Here is a 7,284-nt window from a genome sequence, read left to right as displayed (position 1 = left end):
CCTTGTGTTCTTCCTCTCAAGCTCTCCCTTTCCCTCTTCTCCTTCTTTGGCCGAACCACATAGGTGCTAGCACACCTTGGTTTTTGGTCATCTTCATCTAGTGTGTCTGTGTGGATACTTCTAGAGGACTGACACTTGACGGTCTTGAGATCCGGCATCATTTGGACGAGCGGGAACGCGAAGGGCTTCGCTTCGAAAGTATAACTTTCATCTAGTGTAGATCTAAAGTTTTACAAACTCGTACAAGAAAAAGTTTTTCAAAAAGTTTTGTTTACGAATCTTTGCACGGATCTACGGCTTTGGGTGACTCGGTTTCGACGTGAAAAGCTTTTGGCCAAGAACCCAACAGTGGTATCAGAGCCACGTGCAAAGACTTGTACGAGTTCGTTTGTATTTTTATGAAAAATATACCTTCTGTAATTTTCTATAAAAATTGAGTTTTTAGAGTTTTTATGAGTAATTTTTCTGTAGAAGCGAAGCACAAGTGTCTCGGCACTTGCAGGCTTCGGCTACCGGAAAGTTTTCTTGTAAATGGCTTCGTTTTGCCCCAAATTCGTTTGGGACAGCGGGGTCGGGTGCCATTAGATCGCAAAGGAGCAACTCACGATGGTTAGATCGTAGGTGATCGCCCCTAACCCCGCAAGGATTTGCTCGCGATTGCACTGAATCGCTAAAACGAACCCACGGGAAAATTTTTCCAAACGGCAATGTCTCGCCCAAATCGTTTTGGGACAGCGGGTTTAGGCACTGTTGGATCGCAGGAACCCTCGCGATTGTTAGATCGCGGGTAGGCTGCCCCTGGGCCCCGCAGGGGATCCGTTCGCGATTGCAACCGATTTAATTCGCAGATTTTATCAGAAAATTTTAAAAATTAATTTTAAAAATTATAGAAAATTATGAAAATATATAATTTTGGATTATATATTAAATTTGTGATAGTCATGGCCCAAAGGCCCAATTTTATGTGGAATTGTGTTGTAATTTTATTTTATTTTCGCGACTGCGTCGTGCCTCTCTCTTATATTCCGGTTGTAATTAGATTTAGACTCGTATGTAACTCGAGTTTCAAATTGTAATGTACAAATTGGAGCGGTGGAGGGTCCACACGAGACGGAGTTCCGAGGCGGGCACGAGCAACACAAGGTGGTCAAAGGGAGGAGCTTGGAGAAGCTGTTGACCCTAGGTTGACCATTCGATCTTCTCATTGGCTTGAGAAGATCGTAGTAGGGCCATGACTAAATCACAAATAGATTAATTAATTAATTGTTGTGTATTTGATGCATGTTTAATAATTAATTAATTAATTAGTGCCTTAACGATTAGATTAGATCTAAGTCGTGCACATGATGCACCCTTGCGATTAGATTAGATCTAAGTTGTGCACAAGATGCATCCTTCTCGATTAGATTAGATCTAGATCGAACCAACTCTAAAATGCCTAACCGTACCGTGATACCTATCACTACCTCGATCACATGTATTGTTGAATCTGCCAAAGCAGAGCAATACATATTATCTTGGTAGGGTACGGAGGGACAATCTTGGTCCCGCCTATCAACGCATGGGTGAATACAAACTCAATTAGATTGAGTATTCATAGTTACTCGGTTGGATCGAGTCAACTATAGGCATTCTTCCAATAGTTGGAAAGATAGGTCAAAATCACATCTATATTAACTCTCGGGCGTATTAGCCAAAGCTAACTCGAGTTTTAATATAAATGAGGATTTTATTCTATAAACAAGAGTTGCATAGAGATGTAATTGGTAATCGTTACCTACCGATCATACTAAACCTTGGGCGTATTAGCCAAAGCTAACTCAAGGGTTAGTATGATGTGGATCTTGTCCCACAAGAATTATAGAATTCAGTGGGAGCATCATTTAATTAAAGGCCTAATTAAATGATTTTTAAAGAATATGATATTTATTTCTGCAAATTTTCTGTTGTAGATAACCATGACGTCGAACATGAATTCCTTCTCCCTACGATCTGTCCTTGAGAAGGACAAGCTCAACGGAGCGAATTTCCTGGACCGGTACAGGAACTTGAGAATAGTTCTCACCCAGGAGCGTAAGCTGTACGTTCTGAAGCAGCCCATTCCGGAGGCTCCTCCTGCCAATGCCCCGCGAGCCGACAAAGATGCTTACAAGAAGCATCAAGACGACGCATTAGATGTGTCCTGTCTAATGCTCGCGACCATGAACTCAGAGCTTGGAACAACATGAGTTGATGGGCGCTTTCAATATGGTTGAGCATCTTCGCCAACTATATCGAGGACAAGCGAGGCATGAGAGATTTGAGATCTCAAGGCCATTGTTTCATGCAAGATGTCGACGGGGCTCCTGTAGGTCCTTATGTACTCAAGATGATTGGGTACATAGAGAACCTACAAAGACTGGGTTCCCACTTGGCCAAGAGCTGACGACTGATCTTGCGGTCCTTGGGATAGCTATAGTCAATTCGTTCTCAACTATAACATGAGCGAGATTGACAAGCCCTTGCCCGAGCTACTTAGCATGTTACGAACTCTGAGATTAACCTTAAGAAGGTTAAGCCCATTCCGATGGTCCGAAGGCAAGGGCAAGCCCAAAGGTAATGGAAAGTCCCAAACCAAGGGCAAAGGCAAGGCATTGAAGCCTAAAGGAGGGTCGCCAGGATGCTACACTGCTTCCACAGACCGGGCACTGGAAGAGGAACTGCAAGGTATACTTGGAGGATCTGAAGAAGAAGCGAAGTGAGACTTCCACTTCAGGTATATATGTTATAGAAGTCAATCTATCTATTTCTACATCATGGGTATTAGATACTGGATGTGCTTCTCACATTTGTACTGATGTGCAGGCGCTGAGAAATAGCAGAGCATTGGCAAAGGGCGAGGTGGACCTACGAGTAGGCAATGGAGCACAGGTTGCTGCTGTTGCTGTAGGAACTTATCAGCTATCTCTGCCCTCTGGACTTGTACTAGATTTAGATGATTGTTGTTATGTGCCTGCTCTTACTAAGAACATAGTTTCAGTTTCTTGTTTAGACAAGAAAGGATACTCTTTTATAATAAAAGACAAATGTTGTTCTGTATATTTAAAAGATATGTTCTATTGTAGTGCACCACTAATAAACGGACTCTATATTCTAGATCTTGAGAGCCCTATCTATAACATTAGTACCAAGAGGTTCAAGTCAAATGACATGAACCAAACATACCTCTGGCACTGTCGCTTAGGTCATATAAATGACAAGCGCTTATCCCAGCTCCATAAGAATGGTTTGCTGGACTCATTTGATTTTGAATCATATGAGATATGTGAGTCATGCCTACGAGACAAGATGACCAAGACGCCCTTTAGTGGGCATAGCGAGAGAGCAACTGATTTGTTAGGACTCATACATAGTGATGTATGTGGCCCTTTCAATGTTCTGCTAGAGGCGGTTATAGGTACTTCATCACATTCTGATGATTTCAATACGACTATGTGTACTTGATGACACATAAGTCTGAATCCTTTGAAAAGTTCAAAGAATTCAAGAATGAAGTACGGAACCGGCTTGGCAAGAGTATTAAGGTACTTGATCGGATCGAGTGGCGAATACTTAAGCCATGAGTTTCGTGACTACTTAGCGAGTGTGGGATTTTATCTCAACTCACTCCTCCGGAACACCACAGTGGAATGGTGTATCCGAAAGGAGGAATCGTACCTTATTAGATATGGTACGATCTATGATGAGTCACACGATCGTCCGACATATCTATGGGGATATGCTCTAGACACGGCTTTCATACTCAACCGAGTTCCATCAAAGGCCGTGACAAAGACACCATATAGGATATGGATCGGGAGAGATGCCCATGTGTCTTTCATGAGGATTTGGGGTTGTGAGGCTTACGTCGACGTCAAGTCTCGATAAATTAGGACCCAACCGACAAGTGTTATTTCATCGGATATCCCAAGGAAACTAAGGGATATTATTTCTACATTCCAGTCAACAGGTAGTTGTGGCAAAGACTCGGGTCTTTCTAGAAAGGGACTTTGTTTCTAGAAAGACTAGTGAGAGCTCGATCTTGAAGAAGTTCAAGATGCGAACAATAGCACTAATGCCTCGATGGAAATTGAACCCGAACCACAAAGTGTTGTGGATGATGTTGTTCCACAAGGAGTTGAGGAACAACAACCGATTCAAGAAGACATACCTCTTCGCAGGTCTGATACGTCGTCAGCCTGAGAGATACTCATTTCTCTTGTCTGACCATGACGACATTGTGCTCATAGAGGATGAGCCTACCACCTATCAGGAAGCTGTGATGAGACCAGATTCCGAGAAATGGCTAGAAGCCATGAGATCCGAAATGGAATCCATGTACACCAACCAAGTATGGACTTTGGTTGATCCACCTGAAGGGGTAAAACCCATTGGGTGTAAGTGGGTCTTTAAGAGAAAGACTGACATGGATGGACCTATCTATAAGGGTCGCTTGGTAGCTAAAGGTTTCAAGCAGATTCATGGTATTGACTATGATGAAACCTTTTCTCCAGTAGCGATGTTTAAGTCCATTCGGATCATGCTTGCTATTGCAGCCTACCATGACTATGAGATATGGCAGATGGATGTCAAAACCGCGTTTCTGAATGGAAACCTACTCGAGGATGTGTACATGACACAACCTGAGGGTTTTGTAGATCCACAGCATACTAGCAGAGTATGCAACTGCATAGGTCCATTTATGGACTAAAGCTTCTCGGAGGTGGAATCTTGATTCGATGATGCGATCAAACAGTTTGGTTTCATCAAGAACGAAGATGAGCCTTGTGTCTACAAGAAGGTTGTAGGGACATAGTTGTCTTCCTCATATTGTATGTGGATGACATACTACTCATTGGGAAGGACATCCCTATGCTTCACTCAGACTTGGCTAGGAGTTGCTTCTCAATGAAGGACTTAGGTGAGGCATCCCGCATTCTATACAGATCTATAGAGATAGATCTAAGAGATTGCTTGGCCTAAGTTAGAGTACATACATTGACAAGGTACTCCTTCGGTTTGCCATGCGAGAACTCCAAGAAGGGATTTCCCGATGTCACATGGCGTGAGTCTTCGAAGACTCAAGGTCCCTCTTCTAGAGAGGAGAGAGACCGCATTGATCAGATCCCTATGCCTCACCCATAGGATCGATCATGTACGCCATGTTATGTACTGACCGATGTCTCGTATGCTTTGAGCATGAGCAGATACCAGTGGTGAAAGTCATCGATAGCGGTCAAGAATATTCTTAAGTACTTACGAAGGACTAAAGAATATTTCTTGATATATGGAGGCAATGATGAGCTAACCGAAGGGTTACGTGATGCTGCCCAAACCGATCGGGATGATTACCGATCGTAGTCGGGGTTCGTGTTTTGCTTAAATGGTGGTGCCGTGAGGTGGAAGAGTTGAAGCAGACATAGCTGATTCTACAATAGAGGTTGAGTATATTGTTGCATCGGAGGCGTGAAAGGAGGCGGTTTGGATCCGAGTTCATCATGAACTTGAGGTGGTTCCTAACATCGCTGACCCTACTGAGCTCTATTGTGACAACAATGGAGCTATAGCAAAGGAACCTCGCTCACACCGGCGGACCAAGCACATACTACTTCCATCTCATTCGAGAGATTATCGATAGAGGAGATGTGAAGATTTGCGAGTACCCCAGAGGCTAACATCGCAGATCCCTTGACCAAGGCTTGACACGGAGGAAGCATGATGGTCACACTAGGTCATTAGGCCTTAGAGCCTATACTGATTGGCACTAGTGCAAGTGGGAGATTGTTAGTTAGAGCCCTAGAGCCAATCATTTGATGATTGTATGGACTCATGTATATCATATTCTTGTATATTAATAAAGGCATTTGTTTGGTTATTATACTTATTTATATTAGTGCCAAATAGACTAAGTATAATAGCGTCCTTGAGTAGAAGGTTCATACCTATATCAATCGATTAGTTGAATCGATAGTGAGATGATATAGGGAACACTACTCTAAATCATTCCTAGTCGAGTATTAGCATTCTGGGACAATGTTAATACAATAAGACTAGCATGTAGGTCAGCTCGATGACTTGATCTCATAAGTCATGGATATAGAGATATCAAGCTGACACATGGGTATGCATTAGAGAATGTATACTGAATGACCCGCCATGAGAAAGTATCATGGATCGTTATATGAGTGTCATATACTTTCTCATGTGGCTATTAGTATGACTATTAGTCCTTAGACCTGAAAGCCTAAGCTTTGTAAACATTTATTATGAATAAAGAATCACATTTGGTCTAATTGTCTACATTTGTTTGTAGTTGTTCATTTAATTTATATTGTAGATAACATAGTATGTGGTGTCACATACAGAAGATGATGTTATCAGTACCTTATAAATTATAAATAGTAGCTCACAACCAAAATGGAAAAGGAACAAACCATTAGAAGGTCGTAGTGTAATTAGGTATTAGTTTATCTTGACTATATAATTACACTAGTACACTCAGAGTGTATTGAGTAGGACCATTTGAGGTCGTTTCTTTTATACTGACTTTATAAAGGAACAAAGACCTCAGTTATTATGGAAGTGTGTGCTCTTAATCCTAATATAATAACAAGCACATATATTTGATATTTATTTCTTTAATTTATCAATGGGTGAGATTTAGTTCGTTGAATCAATAAACCCGATAAGTTGGGAAATAGTATTACTTATAGTGTGTGTTGTTGATTATAGAAGGAAACTGTGTCCTAGAGATACTAGGTTGATAATGTCCTCAAGAGGAGCTCATAAAGATTGTCATGTTAAACCCTGCAGGTGGACTTAGTCCGACATGACAATAAGGTTGAGTGGTACTACTCTTGGACTTAGATATTAATTAAATGAGTTGTCAGTAACTCACTTAATTAGTGGACATTCGATATCTTAAACACAGGGAGACTAACACACTCATAATAAGAAGGAGCCCAAAAATGTAATTTGGGATTGGTGCGGTAGTTCAATGATAGTTCTCTAGTGGAATGAATTATCATTGATAAAATTAAGTTGTGTGTTCGGGGCGAACACGGGATGCTTAATTTTATCGGGAGACCAAAACCAATTCCTCCTCTCGGTCCCTATCGTAGCCTCTTATTTATAGAGTTCTATACCCACCTATACCCACCTTCTATACCCACCAATAAGGGGCCGGCCAAGCTAGCTTGGGAACCAAGCTAGGGCTGGCCTAGGTATATTATTGGGTGGCCGGCCCTAGCTTGAACCCAAGCTAGT

The sequence above is a fragment of the Zingiber officinale genome, chromosome 3A (genome assembly GCF_018446385.1).
Source record: "Zingiber officinale cultivar Zhangliang chromosome 3A, Zo_v1.1, whole genome shotgun sequence".
NCBI classification, from domain to species: Eukaryota; Viridiplantae; Streptophyta; class Magnoliopsida; order Zingiberales; family Zingiberaceae; genus Zingiber; species Zingiber officinale.
The sequence above is the reverse complement of the archived record's forward strand: the minus strand, read 5'-3'. Positions refer to the sequence as shown.